At 36.5% G+C, this 25,455-nt stretch overlaps 1 protein-coding gene across 1 annotated transcript in view; it reads left to right on the top strand.

Moving 5' to 3' along the window:
- Positions 1–25,455, top strand: part of LOC114701477 (limbic system associated membrane protein) — a 2,116,569-nt gene that overhangs the window by 1,095,500 nt on the left and 995,614 nt on the right. The gene's annotated exons all lie outside the window — the stretch shown is intronic.

Genomic DNA, 25,455 nt, shown 5'->3' with positions numbered 1-25,455 from the left:
AGTGATGCTTGCTGACAGGGTAACCAGTCCTTCATACTTCATTCTTCAACTATCTTTATCTGTAACAATATTTGTAATGTATAATACTAAAGCATTTATAATAGAAAAAGATGTATTATAATATACATATGATATATAAAATACATTCAACATGTTTTATAATATCATGAATGTATGTTTGATATAATTTTGATTAAATTCAATCTGCCTAGCTTTATAATTTTTTTTTCCAAGAAATAAAACATCTTCTGGATGAGGAATGTCACACTTTGATTTTTCTTAAACTCTCACAGTACTCATAGTAGAGATGTCTGCAGACTTAGTGTAGCCCACTTTCTCTCAGAACAAAGTTAGGTATGAAAATGTTGAAATTGATGCTTTTCATATCAACAGTTATATAAATACAGATATCTCTCACACACATACACATGGAGAAAGAAAGAGAGAGAGGGAGAGAGAGAGAGAGAGGGAGAGAGAGAGAGAGAGAGAGAGAGAGAGAGAGAGAGAGAGAGAGAGAGAGAGAGAGAGAGAGAGAGAGAGAGAGACTGGGCTTCTAATCCACCACCAGAGTTCCATAGCAAGAATGTATTTGAATCGCAAACCGGCCTTTCAGTTTGGCTTAGTCTCACGTGAAGTAACGGTTCTCTGCTCATTCCATAAAGACTTAAAAAAAAACCACTGAAGAGCGAGCCTGATGAGCAAAGTTTTGTATAGCGCCGCTTGTGCTCTCATTTTTCTTCTTCACTTTTCATTTTAAATAATGAAAAAGATGTGGCTGGAAAGGTCAAACGCTGTAGGTTTTGTCAGGCAGTTTGGGATTTCTCCAGCAAAAACTAGATCCCAATTCCCTGGAATGTCAAATTGCAGCCAAGTTGGTCACTAGAATCAGGACAGATGGGGTCCCCTGGGAGGGTTGGCCCACTTCCCTTCTTAGCATGCACAGTTGAAACTGTAGATCTTTTCTTTTATAAGAGAGTGAAAAAAGAACCATTCCTTTTCAACTCAAGGGGAGTTAAAGTTATAGATTTGGAGGCTATTTCTTGAAGTAACTATGAAGACGGGAGCATGGGATGTGGGAGCTTGTTTGGTGCAAGGGGAATATTTTTCTATAACTTTCCAGGTAGAAAAAAGCAGAGTATGTTTTGAAAGTAACATATGAAGCCATTTTTTTTTGTCTAGCTTGTTGTCAATGTCTACCATTATTCCTCGAACAAATAAGTTTTTACTGTCGTTTCTTGAGCGAGTGAGTCATTGAGTTTTGATTGGGAGACTTGCCTTTTGCCATAGAAGTTTTGAACAGCTTTGTGCAGAGTATTTAAGACTTTTGTGCTACTACTTTTTTTTGATTCTAAGAGAAAGAGGACCAGGAACAGAGGAAAGATGTATAAGGTATCCAAATAATGTTCCTAATTTAGCTTAGGATCATAGTACATCAATATTGTTAGCATTATTTGTTTATTGTTATAATTGGCAAATCTGGGGATGTTTCTATCACACTGCCAATTGAGTCAGACCTCTCCACGAAATATTTTAAAACATTGTGATTATGGTATTATTTATATGGAAGAAAGCATAGTTACCATATTAGGTAGCTAGAAATATCTCTCAAAAGAGACTTTTGACATTGGGACATGAGGTTGAGATCCACAAATATGTTGATATGTGGTCATAGCTATCTTATGAAATGGCTCTTGAGCTGCAAGTCGGGCTTGGTTTGGGATCGAAAACAAGAATGTGCTTAAGAGGTGATACAGGACCAAAAACATATTAATTGTGGCTGGAACATAGAGGAAACAGAGAATAAAATATCTATATCAGAATTTGAAGGATAAAAAAAAACATATTAATTTTTTTCCATTGTGCTTTAAAACATTGCATTCTATGAGGAGGAACCCTTAATGTGTATTCTGAGTTACTAAGATTATTCTAGTCCATTTCTTATTGTACTGGGATCTCAGGAGAGTCTTCATAGTAATCAGGGACAGAGTTCTATTAGCTTATACTCACATAGACATATTCTGTCTTTGTGAGTCGGGGAAGGGAAGACTCAGCTTTCCATGATATTTGGAAATATTTTTATTTTTCATAGTGAAAGAAATATTCAGCTAAAAGATGGACATTTGTACTGGTAAAATGGATTAAGAGTACATTAGTGTATTTCTGAAGAAAAATACATGTCCTTAAACACACTTGATTGTTTAAAAATACTGTAAGAGGTATAAAGTTCTCAAAGAATGCATAGCTGTATTAAAATACATTGAGCTCAAACTCAATGTAATTTACTACATTAGAAAGAGAGATTAAGTTAGAATAAACAAACAAAATGTTAACTGAAGTATTAATAAGACAAAGAAGCATGTGCTATTGATTTTAGCAGATGTTTAAGCTTATTATTTTAAAATATTAACACATACTCAAGTAGGAAGGAAAAAAAGTGGCAGAGTAAAACATATATTGACAAAACAGCAGCTTCAATCATTACCACAGTTTTGCAATTGCTGTTTCATCAATTGATGTGATTTTTCACATCAAAGACCATATAGTGTATGAATTCCTTAATTACCTTAAGCCTGCCTTTTCTGTAGTTAGCTTGGTTAAAAGGATCAAAAAAAAAGTATAAAATTCGAGTTTGGTTGTGATCTCTCTTAAATTTCTTAAACCAGTTTGATGCTTTTTATTTGTTGGAAAACTGGGCCATTTGGTTGGGAAATTCTATACTAATTCCATCTTTTCTGGAACACTACTGTGCAAACTTTGGGTGTCACTTCATTGTAACCATAAGCACTCCACAATAAGCTATTGTGATTCATTAATAGACAGAGTATGCTCTCGAAATAGTACCATACAGATGTAATCCCAACTAACAAAATGAAGGCATTCTCTTAATCTGCACAAATTAAGTGGCCGAGTGATTTTCACTAGTATTTTATGCACTTGTATCATCATGTACTTTGATAACATTCATCCTACATTACACTCTGTTCTCATCTTCATTCCTTAGGTCACCTTCTTCTTTCCAAATATCTCCTGTTCCATTTCCACATCCCTTTCAAAGAATCTAGACTCTACTTAAGAGAAAAAACATGCAACATGTGTCTTTCTGAATCTGACTTCTTTGCCTGGCTTACCCAATGTTTTCCAGTTACCTTGACTTTCAAGATAGTGTTCTGGTTCCATTTTTCTGTCTGGTTTAATATTACTCCAACATGCATGCCTTATTTTATTTATATGTTCATCTATTGGCATACATCCAGGCTGATCGAAAAACTTGGCTATTACAAATAGAGTCATAATTAATATGGACATGCACTATCTATGTTATATGCTGCTTTTGAACATTTCAGATGTGCACCCAGAAATGGAACAATTGTATCATGTATTTGTATTTTGAAGAAACACCATACTAACTTTAATAACGGATTGACTAACCATATTTCCACTAGCTGTGCTTAAGATTTTCTTTATTCTAAAACCTTCACCAGTGTTTACTGTGTTCCTGAGAATAGCCATTCTGACTGAGATATAGTGAAATCTCAATATAGTTTTGATTTAAATCATGGATGGTAATGTACATTTTTCATCCATCTTTTGGCCATGTGTACTTTTTTTGAAAAGTGTAAAATTTTTCACATCAAAGGCCATATAGTGTACGAATTCCTTAATTACCTTAAGCCTGCCTTTTCTGTAGTTAGCTAGGTTAAAAGGATAAAAAAAAAAGTATAAAATTCGAGTTTGGTTGTGATCTCTCTTAAATTTCTTAAACCATTTTGATGCTTTTTATTTGTTGGAAAACTGGGCCATTTGGTTGGGAAATTCTATACTAATGCTATCTTCTGTAACTGTCGGATCATGTTTTATCTTTTATTTCCTTCTTTTTTCATGTATTCTTTCTTTCATTTGTTCTTTTATTCTTTTATTCTTTTTTTTGTTCTTCCTTCCTTCCTTCTTACCTTCTGTCCTTCCTTTTCTCTATCTTCTCTCTTCCTTTCTCCATTTTTCTTCTTTCTCTTCTTTCTCCTCTCCCAGTTCCTTTTTCTTCTTTGTGTCTTTCCTTTCTCAATCTAAGAATCAAACCTATGGTTGTGTCAAAGCTCTGCAAGTTCCCTGGTTCAAAGGATACTCTCAACCATCAGTGATTTCTTTATTACTGCTTAAGTGGTTCTCTCATTGAGAACACATATCTTTGTCACAATTGGAGTAGCCTCAGAGTTAATTCTTTCTTCAAGAATATTTAATTCTTCCTTCAAGAATATTTACAGGGAAGATATGCTACCTTTTCATTTCATAGGTAAGGAAGACTCAAATACCTGATCCTCACACTTTAAGTTACCCAAATTGATCAGTGGGTTCAGTCCAGTGAGGCTGTCTGTCTCCACTATAAACTTTCTCATCAGAATTCTACCTATTATTCCTCTTAGCTACTGATGAGCCTTGCCTAGAATCATTATTTCATTAAAGCTCTCAGAGTAGTAATTTTGAGTTCTATTATTCTATTATTCTACCTATAATTTTTCATATAGAAGAACTTTTTCTCATCAAATATTTGAATACCCTGAAATACAATTCACTATTTAAACTATCATTGTTGAAATAAAAAAGGGGGCAGCTGTAAAGACATAATGGCTTTCAATCATTCTGCCTGCCTATGCATCATATATTTTAAAAAAAAAAAAACTGCACCTGAGTAAGTATGCAGAGAACTCTCCTGTGAAGAGAACCCCGAGATTGAATTGAGGAAATTAATTGGCAGTGGTTCCCTAGACACACTTCTTGCCTTCCAAACATTGTTTTTGCCTGATGTGTGAAACTCACAGTTCTGTTATTGTGGTTTAACAAATGTTAAGTTTGGTCCACGGAGGTAACTTTCACTCCAAACTTAATATGCAACTTTTTTCTTACCACTGAGATTTTTGTTGCTTTCTGTAGCATGAATCTTAAAAGTTCTTATTAATGAAATCAAACCTGTGAGCTAGGTGTTGGGGTGAACTGGAAGATCAGAGAACCAGAACAAGCCACAGCTATCTCAGCTCACTGGATCCTCAGCTGGTCTTGTCTCCTCAGACTGGAGGCCTCTGAGTCTTCATCCAGAATGGGTCTCAGCTGAACTGCTGCTCAAAAGCCTGATACTTTACCAGGCCAAATGCTTCTAGTTTCTGGTCCTCACGCCTTACACACCTTTCTGCTTTCTACTACCACTCCCTGGGATTAAAGGATCGCTTTCTGAGATTAAAGGCATGATTCACCAAGCTTGGCTGTATCCTTGAACACATAGATTTCTGCCTCTGGAATGCTAGGATTAAAGGCATATGCTATCACTGCCTATCTTAAGTATCTAGTGGCTTTTCTCTTCTCTGACCCCAGATAAGTTTATTAAGGTACACAGTATTTTGGGGAACACAGTACCACCACAGCTTTCTAATAAAGTTTACCCTTCTCCAAAGAGTTGATGATTTTGGACTTTCTGATATAGATTTCAATAGATAAGTTCTGCTAAGTCTGTGTTCATTTCAATTAAATCATACAAAATAGAATTCTGGGAGGGGAAATGACAGATGTCTAGGACATTGTGTTTGAGGGTAGTATTCTTATGTGTCGTTGTGCCTTTTTGTAGTCAGTTATGAATACTATTCCATTATATGAGCACTCTACTTATTCATTATTGAACCAATGGCTTGACTTGTTTCTAACATTGGAGTATAATTAGTAAGCTTGCTATGAATGTTTTTCATAAAACAGACCACCAGATTTTTTTTTCATTTTTGTTAGTGACATCCCATCCTGAGGATATAAACTTCTAAACTCACAAAAATTAAATTTATTGAAATATAAATTATGTTAAATGTCATATTTTTGAAATATATATTATTTTTATTAATTCTTTAAAATACACATATACAGCCGGGGGGTGGTGGCGCACGCCTTTAATCCCAGCACTCGGGAGGCAGAGCCAGGCGGATCTCTGTGAGTTCGAGGCCAGCCTGGGCTACCAAGTGAGCTCCAAGAAAGGCGCAAAGCTACACAGAGAAACCCTGTCTCGAAAAAAGAAAAAAAAGAGAAAAAAAAAATAAAAAAAAAAAATAAATACACATATACAAATATATGCTGATCCTATTCACCCCCACTCCTTATCATAACTCCTCCCAGATTCATGCCACCCACCTATGCACCTCTTCCAAATTCTTGTTGTTTTTTTTTTCCTTTATAACCCAGTAAGTACAATTTATGCTCCCTGTCTTAGGGTTTCTATTACTGTGAAGAGACACCATGACCATAACAACTCTTATAAAGGCAATATTTAAGTGGGGTTGAGTTACAGTTTAGAGGCTTAGTCCATTGTCAAGATGGCCAATAAGCAGGGGGGAGGGCACAGCAGTAGCCATAGTGCTGGAGAAGGAGCCAAGTGTTCTACATTTGAATCAGCAGGCAGCAGGAAGAGAGAGTGACACTAGGCCTAGCTGGGACTTCTGAAACCCCAAGGCCCACCCCCATGACACACTTCCTACAACAAGGTCACAGCTACTCCAACAAGACCGTACCTCCCAGTTGTGCCACACCCTGTGAGCCTATGGAGGCCATTTTCATTCAAACCATCATACTCCCCGCATGCTTTTGGGTGTGGAGTCATCAACTGGAGCATTGTTACTCTACCAAGGGTCACATCCTTAAGTAAAACTGATTTTCATTTTCCCAGAAGCCATCAACTGTCAATTGTTCCACATTCCATTATAGGGCATTTTGAGCCCCCCTCCTGATACCATCCTGAAATATTGACTTATAAGAAATCCTGAAATATTGATCTTATTTAAGAAAGTGCCTTTGCTTTGAGTTCATGAGAACGGTGTTTCTGTAATGATAAGAAGGTCCTGTTTCACTCCAGTCCTTCCTTAACTCTGGTTCTTACAACCTTTCCTCCCCATCTTTTATGATGATCCCTTGAGCACTTGGGGAAGAGAATGTGGTATTGATGTCCCATTTGTAGGTGAGCACTATTCTGACACTCATACTCTGCACTCTGACCACTGGTGAGTTTGTGTGTTAACCGCTGTTCACTGGAAAGAGGAACTCTTTGAGGAGATCTGAAAGATGCACTGATCTATGGGTAGAAAGACACTTAGCATAAACTTCCTAGTTTTTAGAAATTTAATTTAAAATATTTTTGAGATTTTCTGCATGTGTACTACATTCACATCATTTTAATTTCCCTGTTTTCCCACTCCAATTCCTCCTATGTCCCCCCACTCCCTCTCATATTCATGACCTTTTTCTTTTCTAAGTATTGTAGCTTTAAAGTTCATAATTTTGTCAGTTTGAGCATAGGCATATGCCCTTGAAATCTTAACCAGAGAAAAATTAAACAATTCTAAAGTGCTCTAAATGTATTCTGATGATGTGTAGCCTATTCATACATCAACAGCCTATTCCTACACACCACTAAAACATTTTATGACACTATAGATTGGTTTTCAGTTTTATATAAGTGAAATTCCTAATATGTATATTTCCTGGCTTTATCCTCAGTATAACAGTGTTTGGAATTGTGTATGTCCCTGATACCAATAACTCAGTTTTACTACTGAAGAGTCTTCTCTTATACGAGCACTCTACCACTTGCTTCTCAATTCACCTGTTTCTGAATAATCAAGCTTTCCTCCATTTGGGCTATCACAAACAAGGCTGTAACATGCACATAATAGTTTTAGTGTAGACATTCATCTTCTTTTCTGTTGGACAAATACCCCATCGCAAATGGCTGAGAGGCAAACTTTTAAGTTTTTATGAGGTTACCAAACGTTCCCCAAATCTTTTCCATACTCATTATAACAGTCTTATCAAAAGCAGATGAGAACTGTTACATTCAGCTCTTAGTACCTAGAATGGCTCAGATGTTGGATAGTAATTGATGTTTTTAATGTTAGCCATCCTCATGGGCATGGTATCTCCTTGTGTTTGTAGTTTTCATTTTCTCAATGGCTAATGATGGCTAATGAGAAGCATTTCATATGAACATTTTCCACTTGTGTATTTTCAAAAATTTCAACTACTTATAGAAATGTTTGTCTTCTTATAAATGATCTATAAAAGGTCTCCATGCATTTTTATATACAGTTTTATATACTAATTTTATATACTAATGTATGTTTGGCAAACATTCTACCAACCTTTGGAGTTTAGTTAACTTTATGTTTGTCTTTGAAGAGTGGAATCTGTTGATTTTTGTGAAGACCCAATTTATCATTTTTTTTGTGTGTGTGTAGTCCATACTATTTTATCTTAAGATGGTTTTCTAATGTACAATTCCAGAGAGTTTTTCCTAGGAGTTTGATAGTTTGGAAGTTTATAGTTAGGTTTCATGCTAATGCAACTGGAGTGATCTTTCGTGCATAGTGTAAGGTTAGCACATGTGTTCACGTGCTCCCTATATGTATATGCTTGATCACATTTCCTCTTTATTTGATTGTCTCAGCATCTTTCCAAAACTTGTCACATATGTATTTGCCTACTTTTTAACCTCTCTTTTATGTTGCTTTGGTCTATTTCTGTCTCTCTTCAGACACACACACACACACACACACACACACACACACACACACACACTGCATTTGATTTTTGAGAAAGGGTTTCTCTATTTCTCTATGTAACAGCTCTGGTTGTCCTAAAATTCACTTTGTAGATCAGGCTGGCCTCAAACTCATAGAGATCCACCTGCCTCTACCTCCTAAGTGCTGGGATTAAAGGTGTGCCACCATCACTTCGCTATTCTATATTTTTTAATTACTCTTGATATTTTGAATTTCCATATCGTTTTTAAAATCAATGTGTCAGTTTTTATCCCAGAATTGTGATAAGCTTTAGATCATGTTTATGTTGAATAGGTACAACAGTATGGGAAAAATCATCCTATAAATTATAAATTTTGAATTTGGTCAAGCAATTTTTGATAAAACTTCTAAGATAACAAAATGGGAAGGAAAGAGAACTGTAACCAAATGGCACTGCTGTGGCTGAGTAGCCACATAAGTTTTTATTCACTTTTTATGTAAATAAATAATGCTTCCCTACTTTAGTCCTTGGTATAATGCTGTGTCTCATTGGACTCATCTGGCCATAGAGCCTGGAGTCTCCTGGTAGAGACACTATTCATATGACATGAAGAACTGTCCTCATTATTTGTACACTAGGAAAAGACGAGTTCAATTTGCCCAAATCTTATTTGCTTTATTCTACACCATACAATCAATTTTTAATATCATACTTTTCAAAATGAAAACCAAACCCATAACATACTTAGGAAAATTATTTAATTACAAATTTTCAACATTGTGGAAAGTAAAGTTTTTTTTTTTTTTTTTTTTTTTTGGATTAAGTGCCCAGGTTAATAAGCATAATTAAAAATTAAAATCAGTTAAATTTTATGTAATTAACATTAAATCATTTACACACCAAAATTTACCACTAAGGAAACAAATAAGGGATGGAGAAATCTGTGCAGTAATTTCAAGCACTTGCCACTCTTCCAGAGGATCCGGCTTTTTTCTCCCACCTAAATAATAGCCTACAACCATCCCTAACTGACTCACTACCAAGGTATCTGACACCCTCTTCTGGCCTTTGTGGGCACCAGGCATACATGTCGGGCACAGACATACTTGCAACCAAAACACTCAGACACGTAAAATAAAATAAAAAAAAAAAAAAAACTTTAAAAAGGAAAATTTAAAAAAAGCAACCTAAAGCATAGAATAAATATTCAAAGCACATATCTATAAAATAAATTGTATGAAGAATATAAACAGGGCTTCTAAAACTCATAATAAAAAAATTAAAAAGTTCATTGAAATTAGCAATGTTGTTGAACAGTTGCCAAAGGAAGATTTAAAAATGGCTACTAAGAGTGTGAATTACTTTCACCTCATCTATCATCTTGGAAATGAGGCCATAAACCAAATGCAGACTCCAAATCCAAACTAATGGCTAATATTTAAGAAAAGAAGACAACATAAAATGATGGAGGCTGGAGAGTAACTAACATCATGATGCTGGAGTATTTAAAATGGCACAACCCTTTCTGAGAGTTGTTTGGCTGCATCCTGTGCAGTGAAATATGAAGTTTACTGTGGGACCAGCATAAATCTTATCTCTGTCTCCTATGGTTATCCAGGGAACCCAAGACAGATTCGATTGTATCTCTTATTTCCAGGAGCTGATTAATTGGCCTCTGTTCTTGCATAGTGTTAAGACTCTTAAAGATGATGATGGGGGTGCATTGGTTCCTGCCTTAAAAATCTCGCCAAAAGATGCCTGACTGGTGCCTCCTTAAGGACATGAGACTGAAATTTTCAGTACCTGAAACGGTATGTCCCTCCAAATATGTGAAGCGACAGCTCAAGAAGACTGGTTCTGCATTTATTTCTTTGTCGGGATGGTCAGGATGGAGCAGGTGACTCTCACAGGAAAGAAGGTCTGGAAAACGCTAGAAGGTGCAGCTGAGAGAAGGGGCAGGAAAGTAAGAAAGACAGGAGGTAGAAGAAGAGAGGAAGGATGCAGCCTGATAGACACAAAGTCACACATTGTAGCAGATGCAAAGGAGTGACCAGAAGAAAAAAAGGAGGCGCAATTGTTTACCCCGGTCAGAAGATATTTGGATTATTGTTTCTGAAGTGAGCACATGACATCTTCCTGCAGGATGTGCCTCTCTGTGACTGTACCACTTTGCTTTTTTCCTTCACGAACTTACACTGGGCCTGTAAAGCTTCGTTTTGCTGATTTCTGATTATTTCTGCAATTTAGCAATGCCATTTTGAATTCAGATAACATTCTCCAGAGTTATGCCCTTTGTGAACTTTTCTGAGTTTCATTTGCAAGTTTGGGAATAAACTCTCTATTACCATTTCACGGTTGGAAATATTAAGCATGCAGTTTGAAATGCATAATAAAATTCCCCAAACAATTTCAAGGCCTCACAAACATAAAGAATAATCAAAGCCACGGAATCCTCTTGATTCAAGATTTAGAATTTTTTTTAGAAACATTTACATCCTTCCAATAGTTATTTATACATTGGTAGAAGAAATTCTGACAACTAAATAAAAAGAAAAAAAGTGGATGTCATTCAGTTTAAAACCAGGGTTAGAGAGGCAAATCTGTTTGGTAATTAGCAAATAATTACCAAACATAATTACCAAATGTACCACCAAGTTGCATTTATTTAGAGATGTTTGTTAAATACCAGTTCAAAATTCCCAAACTAAGATTTTACTTCATTGCTACATGTAAATAGTTTCATGAATTACAACATATGTGAAATATGAGAGGCACTAGAGACATGGCTCAGTGGTTAAGAGCACTGGCTGTTCTTCCAGAGGAACCAAGTTCAATTCCCAACACCCATAAGGCAGCTCACACACTCATAACTCCAATCATAGGGGGATCTGATGTCCTTTTCTGGCTTCCTTGGGGATTTGACATGCAGGTGGTTCACAGACATACATGCAACCCAAAAATCCACACATACAAAAAAAATCTCTGAAATATGTGAAATATTTTAATTTATGTCTGATATTTAAATTAATTTCTCAATGGAAGAGCGTGTGTCCATTACACTCTTAATAACAGCTCCGTTTGTTAGATTTGACAATGGTTTTAAATGAAAAGTAGGATTGTTTTATTCAATTAGATTTTATAGTGATAGATGAGAGATACTTTATCCTGTTTTACCTCATCTGTTAGGTAAATACAGTATTCCCAATAGCATCCCCCAACTTAGCACTATCCCGAACCTCTTTTCAAGGCTACCTTGCTGTCATGAGTGTGTGATATAGGAACAAGCCTCGCAATCATTATTTACAGTTGGCTGAACACTGACTATATAGTTTATCCAAATTAAAGTCTTTGAACAACTTGGCATAAGATGAATATGTGCCAAATACTTCCTAAATTCTCTTATGTCCATGAAGTATATTCCTTGATTCATTAGTCTATATTACCCTGCTTATCAAGAATGCAATAAAGTATTAGTCCTCAACATACAAAATACTATCATAAAGTAATACTCATAAAGGTGAGATGCATGATGGATATGACATTCTTTCAGTTAGTAATGATAGTTATAACAGCTAACATTTATTCAATGTGATCTGTCAGCCATTGCTCTAAGTGACATACATATTCATTTAATCTTCTCAGTAAACTCATTTTTATAGGACAGCAGAGAGAGAGGTAACTGCTTTCCTGGGCAGTATGCTCAGAATTGAAGGCTGGCTATGACTGCCTGAACCTGGAGTTCATGTACTTCACCATCAAACACTCATCCATTTCAGTGGGCTGTGGTTGCTGACTTTCAGAAGGCAATATCTCTTCCTTAATGAGGAAACAACCATACGTTAAGCAAAGACTGGGCATACATTAGCCCAAAAGTGTCAGCACTACCCCAGTATTTGTTAGGCAGATTCTCTACCACTTAGTTACATCCTTTTATATCACTTAGCTACATATTTTCCCTTCTACCCTGTGAAGATTTGATAATAAGACAGACAGTACCATGCAACCCGAGGAGGCCCTTATCAGAGCCTGACCATGCCAGCAGCCAGACATCAGACCTGCAAGTTTCAACTGGGGAAAATACATTGATATTATTTACTAGTCACTACGTGTGCCTAAACTAGCTAAGGAAGAAGGATGTACCCTAATCACATAGTTCTCTCTTTGTACAATACTTATATGTTGTAATTGTTCATCCTTATAGTGCAATCAATATCTTCATATATGGACATTAATCTATGGATTCATATGAACATGTTTACTTATCAAAAAAAGTAGCCTTTCCTAGAGCACTGAGATATTTTGAAAGATATATTTTACTGAGTTCTGATTTCATCTTTTTCCTCCTGAAAATAAGATAGTCATAGAGAACATAGCACTGTCAGCAGGCTAGTTTGAAGAGCCCTGTGATGCCTTTCAAATCTTCCTTGGCATTAGAAAGTTATTTCTCACCAACTTTTCAAAGTCAGGTGCAATGACCAGTCTCCTAATATTTTCTTTTCTAGGGAGATTGCCTGTAGAAACCCAATACAAAACTTTAAACAAACATCTAAAAAACCTATTATTCCTGGGTAACCACTGACATCATATTTTAGATTGTTTGATATAAGAATTACTTACAATTTTTCTCTGAGTATCCACTGAAAATTTGACCAAGAATTTCATGGCCTCTGGGTAAATATGGAAAGGTAATTTGTGTCAACACTTCCCAAGATTCTGTTTGACCCTTTGAAACATTGGACTTATGGAAAATACCATATCATAAGATATAAGCTTTTGTGATTGCATAAAATTGTGCTATTTCATAGGTTAGAAATTAGAAATGAAATGATGAATTAAATTAACCAAATACCATTTATTTGAATTTTATGATAGACATGAGAAGTTTCAAAAAATATATAAATGAAATAATAACCTAGACAATTTGAGTATTTTTCTTATTTTATCATTATTATTATTTTGTGTGTATAGGTGTTTTGCCTGTATGTCTATGTACCACATGTCTGCAGAGGCCAGTATAAGGAGATACAGCACATGGATCTGGAGTACACACAGTTATGAGACATTGTGTGGGTGCTGGGAATCAACCCAGATCCTCTAGAAGAGCATCCTGTGCTCCTAACAACTGAGCCAGCTCTCCAACTCTCCAGTTGAACATCTCATAGTTTTTAATTTTCAAGTGTACAGACATGAGCTTCCTGTGAAGAACTGACTTTTCCTAAATGCTCCCTGAACCTTTTGCTAAATCTTCAACATCTCATATGTATGGTTATTTTGAAACCAATTTTTTAAATACCAGAATTATTATTTCAGTAACTGTGATATAACAGATTATGTTGCAGATTCAAGAAGTATTACCATTTCCTTTGAATCTAAGAAATCAGTTTTCCATGAAAAATTTACTATTTCCTTATGTCATCTCTCAGCTGTTACAAGTCAGGGAGTTAATTTTGTCCCAAAGTCAACTAGTTCTTCTTTAATGAAATTTATATGCAGCACAAATATAAACATGAATTGAGAGAGTAGAGAGCAATGAAATCATTAGTAATAGAATTGAATCTCAATATTTATTAAGTAATCTTGGTGAGAATATCAGTCATTAGGAAAACAAACAACAAAAAAGGCTGGTAGGGTGTGGACAAAAAAAAAAAAAAAGACTTCTACACTGCTGAGCATAGTGAAAGCAGAAGAAATAGTATTTCCCATACATATATGAGCTTCTCAACTGGTCATCCAATATCAAATGGTCAGCTCTGAAGTCACATATATACAATAACAGTAAACAGACTGAGTACATTGGATTTACATGTTAAGAAATATATACATGTTGTTAAGAGTGAGTGAATGAGTGTATGAGTGTGTGTGTGTGTGTGTGTGTGTGTGTGTGTGTGTGTGTGTGTGTAACAACAATTACAGAGCCCGGCAAGGGTGGCACATGCTTTTAATCTCAGCACTCTGGAAGCAGAAGCAGGCGGATCTCTGTGAGTTCCAGGCCAGCCTGGTCTCCAGAATGAGTTCCAGGACAGTCAGGACTGTTGCACAGAGAAACCCTGTCTCTAAAAACCAAAGGGGAAAAAAATAACTGATGGAAAGGGGCACAAAGGACATGAATTTAAAAGAGAGATAAGAAGAGAGAAGAGATACTAGAGAAGGCTTGGGGGTGTAATATGAAAGGGAACATATTTTAAATTATTTTTTTAATATAAAAATATCTAAAAATAAATCTCCATATGACCAAGCCTGGGGACTTGCACACAGGACTCCAGGTTAAACTATCACAGAAGTACTTGTACATCAATATTTATTGCAGTACTATTCATACTAGACAAATATGGGACCACCCGAGATGGCCAACAACAGAGGAATGGATATGAAAACATTGGTCCATAGCCACAGAGAATTATTCTAGCTGCAAAGAGAAATGGAGTTAAGTTATTTGCAGGAAATTAGGTGCAACTGGAGATAATCATATTAAGCACGTTAAACCAGTTTCAGAAAGATAATTATTACATTTTTCTTTCATTTATATTTCATTAGTCAAATAAAATCATGCATGCATATGTAAAATAGAAACTAGGAATGACATTGTCTAGGGGAACAAAGAGAACAAACAGTAGGAAAGAGCATGAGAAAAGAGAGTATGAAGTACTGGGTAGGGAAAGTATATTCAATTTATGATATATACCTGCATGAAAAACTTTTAAACTATCTTTAGAGACTTATTAAGAAGACCACCAAGTACAATTTGTGCTGCTCATGTATTCTTGGATGTGTCCCCTGGAGTGTGGTAGTCTATCAAGATATACAATCTTACAGAAAACGGATACTCCATCTACCAAGAACTGTCAATTGCCAGTAGCTGCTTGGCTAGAGGTAGCCCTTCTTGTACACCTCTTCTCTCCATCCTGAGATAGGAAACAGAAGACAAATGTTGGAGCAATTGGGGAAGGAGGTGAATATGATCAAAACACATTACATAAAATCCTCAGAGATCTAATAAAAACTAGGAAAAAAACAAAACAAAAAAGGTTTATTAAGATTATATTGGCTTCATATAAGATAAAATAACTTTTTGTATGGAAAATTTGTTTCGAGAATACTGACAACATGATATTATAAGCTAGATTTCTTAGTTCTGTTAAGTAGATACAGATGTTTCAGTTCATGATATCATAAAGTGAGAACATAGTATTAGGAAGTGGATGTAGTCTCTCCAACTTACAACTCGAAGCCATAATACAATATAGATATGTTTGTAGTTGAGACCTTTAAGCAGGTAAAATTAAATGAACATATAAGTTGGACATTATCCTATAAGATTAATGTCTTATCTCAAATAAATATATTAATAAACTTAGATATACACAAGATTCCTCATCTTCTCCTCCATGCTGATTAAATGAATACATGGTTACTTTTGTCATCTCCGAATTATTTTCCCTTCCCAATTTTTCCCTGTGTTGATAATTTGTTTTGTGCTCACTGGACTAATTTTTGAATTGTCTTCTTTTGCAAATAAGGTGTTTTTCAATTTATTACATAATAAACTATATGCATCTTTTAAGGAAAAAAATCATGTTTTCAGAAAACAGACCAACACACATACACACACAGACATACACAACTGCCTCTTCTCACATACACAATCGGGAAAGCCACTTGAAAACATAACGTGAAGATGGCTGTCTATTGAGCCAGGAAAGGGACTCTAACCTAAAATGAAGTTCGCTGGCTTGTAGCTCATGCAGTTCCAGTCTCCTGAAGCATAAAAATAGAATCTTCTGTTGTTTCAGCCACCCAGCTGGTGGTGTTTAGTAATGAAAGTCCTGGCTAGCTAATATGAGCTTTTCGACCACAGAAGGGAGACCTTGTAATTTGGTTTAGGAGTATGGTTACCTGAAGTCAAGGCTAGGGTTAGTATTTCTCTGCGCTGCTGTTCCTACACAGGTTTGCCTTGTTGTATAATTATTATAAGAAGGCCCTCTTTCTCTTCTTGAATACTGAATAAAAAGAAAGAAATTAACATTTATTGGACACTTAACATGTGCCAGGCACCATTTTGCATGTGTTTTCTCATTTAATCCTTAGAAACATCTTGCAACGTAAGTATTATTATTCCAATAATTTTAGTTAAAGGGATAAAATAACTAGCCCCCACAGTCACTTAGCTAGTTAATTGGCAGATTTGGATTCCAAACTGATCACTCTTCCTTTTTGTAATTCCACAAAGTCCTAGGTTTTCAATTATTTAATGTTGAAGGGTCCTTTGAAAATAACAGAAACATTTCCATTAGTTCACACGGAGGGACTTGATTATCCTGAGCATAGAGAGATGACAAGTTAAACATGATAATAAACTGACTACAGGGTATACAGTTAGGATATGGCTAGTACTCCTAAGCTGGGGAGACTAGGGGAATAGCTAGAATTCCATGGGCCCCGGGAGTAGAATTCCCAATGGAATCTGGATACGTCTTCAGACTTGCTCTATGCTACATGGCATCAAAGAGGAGAAGTTGCGTCACAGAAGCTGGAGTCATTGTTTCAAACCCTGCTACAAGCAGAAAGAGATTTTAGGAATTACTTGAGCATCTCTGCCTTCTAGACTTCTATAAGTAAATGCTGGTCACTAAGGAAACCTCCAGGAAGCCAGAAAGAGAGGAGCTCAGAAAACATGCTGTAGAACAGTTTGGGAGGCAATCAAGTGCTGACTCCTAGAGAGAGAAGGAAGTGGCTGGGACAGGCTGTGCTGTGTCATTATTCAGTGAGGACAACTGAGAAGTACCGTGCTTTGGATAGTGATGTGCTGCCGTTGTGGCCTCACACCGGATTGAGCCTCCCTAGCTTTCATGCTGCACTCGGCTAAGACTGTGACACAAAGACAGCATTGCATTCCTAAACACTGAAGAACGAGTAGATAACAGAGCCAGGAGAAAACCCACGCATTGTGAAGGACAGTGTGCTTCTCCTGTCTTCACCGTGTTCCTCTCATAATGTTCAAGTGAGGTTTGGCTGAATGTCTTCAACTGAGGTGGCTGTAGTCAAAGTGATATGGCAAATTCCCCAGTACCAAGTAGTGTGTTGTTGGTACAGAACCACAGGCTATTGTAAACCAAGCTACTGAGTTGCACTAAACTTTTTTTTTTTTTTTACCATGAGTGACTATGTATTGTTTGAGATGCCTTTTTTAAATGTATAACTCAATGTTTTCTCTGCCATCAATGTAAACAAAGTTATTCTTACCTTATTTTGAATTGCTGTGTGACTTCCTCGGGTATACGTTCTCCAAAATGAGGAACATAAAATGTACTACCATAAATAGCATTAAGTTCATGTTCTTTAAAGGATAGTATTTGAGCATTGTCATAGAGGTCCATAGTCCTAGCCTAATCACATTCTCACACATAACTTATGGATGATAACCATAAACAATCTTTCTAACCCAGTGGATAAATACATTTATTCCACCTCATAAAAATTTGTAGCAATTTGCTCTCACATTCTTGTTATAGTTCTCAATAAATGCAAAAGAAAAAAGCATATTTCTGTGCTCCCCCGAATTTGACCTGGATAAAGAGAAAGAAAACAAGGTAGACACAATGTATACTCGTCATTTTCTTTGTTTTCTCCTAGACTACAAGTACATAGCATCCCAAGTTGGAATGCTCTAAATTATCTTATTATGGAATTCAAAACATTTTTCCCCTGAGATATAACTGAGTACATAAACATGAACTTCCATCTCTTAAGACTTCCTGCACATTTCTCCTCTCTGCCTGCACTGGCTCCATATATTACTGCTAATGCTGTCCTTGGGCTGCAATTTGGAATATAGATGATCCTGAGAAAAAGTCATGTTTCTTATACAAGTCTATTGCATGTTATGAGTGTCTTCTCCCTCCAACAGACACTTCTTTTCCTTAGCTCCTCTCTTCCTTCTCATCTGGCAGCAAGATGTCATTCAGTCACTCAATAGAGACTGGACCATAGCTTTGGGGCTGAATCTCAGTCATCAGATATGTGAATCTAATTCTCCAACCCTTACTTAGAGAGGAAACTGTCTGTTTATCTAAGAAAGAGCTATTTGCTTGAAGAAGTGAATGTATTTGCTTAAAGAAGTAACTACAGCAATGTCCACTCTTCAGAGTTGCAAAATACAGCCACATTGCCATTACACATCTATTCAATTTGAGCCAAGAGACAGAAGAGATATCAACTAGTTAAGGAGGGTTCAATTACAAGGCAATTCCAGCTGAGACTATTGCACTGTTGCATCAATACGGGACCTTGAAGTCATGCATAGGTTCAGATCAGAATTCTTTAGAGTCAACACTCTCCATATACATCTAAATTTTCTCTCCTGCTACAAACAAGGCGGATATCCCAAAGGCTTGAAAAGTTTTGCTTGTGTGTCTTCCATCTCCCATCTGTTATCTCCACCACCTGCATATATGTGTTATGTCCAAAAGGAAGCAAGTCCTACTTATAAGCCCTTTCTTAATCATCACCCAAACACATAATTACACGGCAGCAGAGATTGCTCCAAAAACTAATATATAGAAAATGGGTGCTAAGCATTCATCAAAGCTTTTATTTTCTCACAAGAATCTGCAATGGCAATTTTTATAAACAAAATTTACAAAGTATCTATTCTTTATTAATAGAGAACTTAAAATGCATTAACTAACAAGGTCCCAGGAGTGCTTTTTGGTGTTGAAACAACTACAATTTTTCTCTTTTTAGAAAAAAATAATTGGAAGAAATGAGCATTTGTCTCTGAGATGGTTCATTCTAAACTATAGTGCTGTGTGTTACAGTGCCTTTTTACTCAGTATTTTTAGTATAAGCATAGTGTTGTGCTTCAGGGACTATCTGGGTCCCCCAATATAAGGAAGGATGTGAGGTCATGAGTGATTGGCCCACAGTCACATGGCAGGGTAAAGGCAGAGAATTATACTGCTCAGTGGTTTGAGTTCCCATAGTATTACACTATTCGTATTTTGAAAATTCATGTAAAGTAAGAAGTGTTCATTTTTGTTTCTTGACTAAACCCAATTAAATAGAATAATTTCTCCTCTGTTTTCTGAGCTTTTTTTGGCATGTGGCTCAAACTGTGAATTCAGAAATGGATCAACTTCATAATCTTCTTTCTCATCGTTGTCTCTACCTCCCTGACAGTAATGTCTGCATAAGCTTCCTACCAGAAACTTAACATCTTCAGTTCTGTGGAAACCATAAAACAGGTTGCACTCATGATCCTTTTGGCAGTCTTCAGACTTCTTCTTTTATCAAATTCATTTATCAAATCCAAATTGTACTTTCTGTATTTAGGCATTTAACCTTTGTATTCATCTGTAAGACTAATTTTTGTTTGTTGAGGATGGAAGAGAATCCATTCCCCATGCCAAGAAGAGCTTGAATGAAAAAGAAAGTTTGTTCCCTAACCATATGACTTGCCCTTGCCTGTTATTATTGCAAAATGTCACCTTGTTAAAATCAGACCATTTTGGATATTAAACTTTTATGTTAATTTTTGAGTGGAAAAGCCTACAAGGGTTAAACACATAAACTCAGAAATCTCTGGTTTTAAGTTTGTCTCAAATACATCCTGCTATCTACCTGACATTTCACAGTGTCTGAGAATGAAGTAACTCTCAGCTACAGGTCTGTGCTCCAGCAATGCCAGTTGTGGCCTGAAGCAACAGGAGGAAAATTCTCCCTTTCCCAGCCTAGCTGTTCTTCCCTGATCTGGGGTCCTTTTTAAGAAAGCAACAGGACAGGAAAAAAAAATAGAATAGGAAGAAACCTACAGTGGGAAAGCCTGAAGCTGCAACACAAATAATGATTATTCCTGTCAAGGTTTAGCTGTGGTTGCTAAGTTACTGGCCTGCTCTGCAAAACCTTGAAGTATGGGACACATTAGGAGCTCGTTAGGTCCCAGTGACTTGCGGTAAATGTACAATTTGTCTCTGTGCTAAACACACTTCAGAAATAACAATAAAAAACCCCACATGGCCTAAAATTTGTGACCTTTCTGTTGTTTCCCTTCTCCTCCCCTTTACACCTCTTCTCCTAGTTATATGTTATTATAGAAACCGCTATCGGAAAAATAAACAAAAGAATTCTGCAAAGGACGGGAGCCAGATATATTAGTCTACGGCCTTTGACATTTAATGAAGGTTTCCACACAGAGAACCACAGGAAGGGTCAAGGAAAACTAAAAGGAGTTTCTGTAATAATTGTTTACAGTGCACGCAGCAGGGCCATCAGCTCACTCTCCGAGAGCACCTGTAGTGCGTGTGCCAGGCTGCAAAATCTTGCAGAAGCAGGAAGTATTTGACTCATTCATCCATTTTCTGTTTACACTAATAACATCGCTGTCCAATTCACAGATCCTGGAGTCGACCTAGCAGCTGATATTTGCAGTTCAAAACCCTGATATGATTGGCAGCACAACTTAGTGACAGTTTTAGTTGACAGACTACCTTCCACGCGTGACTGGGATTCCTTTTCTTTATGTTGCTGCAGACATGTTTCTTTTGGTTTCTAGATGCTGCCCTGTTTTTCTAAGCTTTTGACAAAATGTTCATGTGTTGACATGAATGCACTTATGGAGGAAGTGGTGTTAGGAGGAAAGGGTGTAGGAGAAAGCAGGAAAAGCAGGAATAAAGAGTGGGTGCCTGAGTAAAGGGGGACAGCAAATGCTACAAGAGATTTCCTGGCAGCGTCAAGGTATTACAAGGCTAGAAAACTATGAAAATGAAAAGTAAGCCGTGTGGGTGTTCCAGTGGTTACAGAAATAATCATGTAGGACTCTAGTAGTGCTGGGTAGACTCTAAGACCTGAAGGTAAAGCTTACAAAGAAGAGTCACATTTCCTCACATTTCCTGTGCCAGCTCCAAAATCCATATTAACAGTTACTATGTTGACCTGCAGTCTCGGCTAAATGATGTCATTTGGCTTATAGAGTACTTCACAGGATGCTTGGATCTGACCTCCTTCACAAAGAACATCTTTTTTGCTCTTATGCCAATAATTAATCAGAATTCATCTGGCATTAAATAATTTTTAATTAAGTGTAATGCTATATGACATTATTTATTTGTTATATATGCGTATACATGTATACATATCTGTATATGCATATTTTCTTTTTTCAATAAAAGTGACTTTCTGCCAAGGAGTGGTGGTGCACGCCTTTATTCTAGTAATTGAGAGGCAGAGGCAGGAGGGTCTCTATGAGTTTGAGGTCAGCCTGGTCTACAAAGTGAGTTCCAGGACAGCCAAGTATACACAGTGAAACTCTGTCTTGGGGGAAAAAAGACAGCATTTTGTGCAGCTGTTTACAATGCAAAACAAATGTCTTATTATCGTTCAGTTTTTGGAAATGCACAGCTTTGTGACCCATTCTTATGTAAACCAAAGTTTCTAATGATAAAGAAGAAATCCTTCTACATTAATTTATTATTTCCCTTAGTGAGGAAAAGCAAAAATAAGCTATACATAATGGCACACTTTTCTCTGGTAGCTATATACGGACGTGGTTATAGCATTGTCCCTGGAGACTAAAATAAGCTTTGGTAAAACAGTATCAGCATTTGTATTCAATCTGTACTTATTCTTCTGTAAACTTTAAATCTTCCGTAGGTTGCTTATAATATTAATACAATGCAAGTCACAGGTAAATAATGATTGTGGTATATTGTTTGGGGAGTATTATATTATGAGAAGAAATAAATGGTCTATACATTTTAAGAACGGTCATGCTTTTATTTAACATGTTTTCAGTTACAATTGGTTGCATCTGCAGGACCAGAATCCATCTTGATATACAAAGGCCCAGCTGTACATACTGTACAAGGCAGAAAATGCCATGTCTTCTTAAGAACTGACCTAATTTATTTTTTTTCAACCACTGGATATATCTGTTATCACAATGCATTGTTTTCTAAGTTCTGAGTTTTCTCTGGTTTTGGAACTGGTTCATAATTATAGTCGACTGGGTCAATTTATTACACTTGTGTGTACAGCCTAAATTTTGAAGATAGCATTGCTTAGCTGCAGATGAACTTAGGTTTGCCAATTAATAACTACAATTAAAGGAAGAACGCTCAAAAATACTTCTAGAAATACAGAGAAAGGGAGAAGGAATCTCTTTATACTGAGCTTACTAAACAGGACGGTGCAAATCTGTACCCTATAACTATGATGTTAGAGAAAGTCTTCCACTGTAGCAGAAAGCTGACAGGTACAGATGAAAGAAAGGTAGAGGTCATGAGTCCTAACTGTACTGGACCAGAGTTTTGGAAACATGAGCTCTAATTCCACCAGCTATGAGTCCTGTTCCTGCGGTTTTCCTTTCTCTCATTACCATAGACATATTTCTACTAGCATAGATAACAATATTCCTCTTCAAGACACAAAGACTTTAATTTTATAGAACCATTCACCGTGAATCCATTTCTTTCAAACTCCTCAAAGGAGAAGCCTGCCATCTCCAGTTGTAACAGTCAGTTCACATATAGTGTTGGTTGTTGGATTTGGTTCTTCCAGAACACTAGAGGTGACATAACTTACATCATGAAATGTAATAACCCTACTTAAGGATTACATCACCAGTTTTGTTCCACCTGCCTCCTTGTCCTTTTCCCAGACCACTGCCTTGCCTAGAGGCATGCTATTTTGTGGAATACATTCTCTCTCTCTCCAATTACTAGGATCATTAGTGCATAAATTCCCCATAAGTAGTATCATAATGGAATGACTCTACTCGGGCTTTTGGTTACGTGCTTTGTGCTGGTCACTGGTGATCTTCACATCACCGAATCTGACATAAATTCTCCGTTACTATAATCTTCACTTATCAAGGGTACTTGACTTGTGGCATTGTTGCTTCTTGGCCATCTCTTGTAGTCTCTGGCCGCCACTGGGTTCTCACATACTTGTTTTTCTTTTCACCTCCATCACTAATCCTCTCCAGACCCACTGGCAGGATGTTTTTCATTCTTCTAACATTTTTAAATGCTGCAGCATCCTAGGTCTCAGACCATGTTTCCCTCTCTTGAATGCTGATACTCACTTCCTGGGCAACCTCATACAGTACAGAACTATAGTCCCGATTGATTTGTTCAGCCATGTATCATCACCAGCAAACCCTGAATTCTGAGGTAGCTTATCCAGCTGACAATTCTATATCTCTTGTGAGATATAAAAAAAATGACCATAGGCTCTACAGACCTCCTTTCACTCCACTGTGCCTTCTTCATGTAAATTGCCATCCTCTTTGTCTCTGAGTTATTGATAGTCTTATAAAATTAAGTTGTAGCAAGCTACATCACTGTAAACAAACAAGCAAACAAACAACAACAAGAAACACCCTTCAGTGGTTTTCATTCTTCTCCAGAATACATGCAAATCCCATTCACTATAGTTTAGGGTATCCATTGTGATGTTATTTGAGTATCATCTTTGGCATTATCGTGTACATTTGCCTTCTTAATCCCTCTGTTCCCTCCACAAAAGGCTATTTTTTACTTATCACACATGACAAACCCACACCTGCTTTATGAAATCAGTCCTCACTGTCACTTGGACATGACTCAGTATCTCCCTCGATTATCTCAGGACAGTTTCCCTCAGTTCAACCCATGTCCTCATCAGAAAAGTTCTTGTGGAGATGAATCTCTCCAAAATGTCACCTTCAATCTCCTCTCTATCCTGGAATATTTCTATTTGCAGAATCTGAAATTTTTGGCATTGGTGAATATGAAGGAACATGATGCATGTATTATTTGTATGGAGTGTTCATTAGTTCATTATCTAAGGCAAAGTTTAGAGCCATTTTTGTTACATTTAATAGGATGAGCTTGACAAATCTTTACAGTGCTGGCCTGCGTAAGCATTGCAAGATCCTGGAGTATCTCTTTTCTTATTCTCTAGATCCCAAAAAATTGTGATAGATAAACATTTCCATATACTGATTTAAAAAAAAAATCCTTGAGTTGAATTTACCCCCTAGTTGAGAACACTAATATAAACACTTATTTGTGTAAGATTCAAGAAAGCGAGGACTTTCTTTCTCTATTATTGATGCCTGTATGACAAGTCACAAGGTCAATTATGTAAATGGAAACATGGATTTTAAGGTTTCCTAATGTTTTTCCCATAAGATGAGACAGTAGATTCTCTCTTTATTGTTGCCTGATGTAGCTATGTTTTAGAAATGAAAAGCTTTGCAGAATTTTTGGGAAACGTATTTTTAAATTAGCCATATAAAAGAAGCAAATTTTAAGGTAGCAAAGACCATTAGTTTAAGGCAGTCTGACCACTGTGCTAATGTGACAACACATGTGTCATCTTGAGAAATAGTCTTCCACACAGCAGGGAAGTTGTTGGTTCTCTAATACTCAAGATGCTGCTGCTGAAAAATGTCACTCATTACACCCTTCTAAGTAAGATCATCAGATGCTTCTTTGAAGGCAAAGGAAAAACCATCTTCTGTTTCATCTCTAGCCCTCTGTTGAAACAATGGGGTGGCATAGCCCTAGAATAGACTTTGAAAACATGCACAGCAGTAAGATAGCACTTTGCTTTTGAGATGTTTATAGTTTATGAAAGGAGACACATAGGTAAAGAGGTTGTTGCAACTAACTATATAATTGACTGCACAAACATCTATCTGAATCTATATCACACTCCTAATAACAGTCACAAGGTCATAGCAGTTAGCTATCCAGGAAAATCTAGAGGGCTGTGTTAAGAAAGGAGATATGGACCATCAGGTTTGGGTTGCTGAACAGTAACTGATGAATAGGGTTTATCTGATGGATAAAGAAATTGAGACTAAGCTTATCACAGAGAGAAAACATGTGGGAAGTATGGTAAAATTTTATATATAAAGGGAATCTTGAAGAACTG

The sequence above is a fragment of the Peromyscus leucopus genome, chromosome 12, assembly GCF_004664715.2.
Source record: "Peromyscus leucopus breed LL Stock chromosome 12, UCI_PerLeu_2.1, whole genome shotgun sequence".
Taxonomy (NCBI): domain Eukaryota; kingdom Metazoa; phylum Chordata; class Mammalia; order Rodentia; family Cricetidae; genus Peromyscus; species Peromyscus leucopus.
Note: the sequence above shows the minus strand (reverse complement) of the source record. Positions and strands in the feature narration are given on the sequence as shown.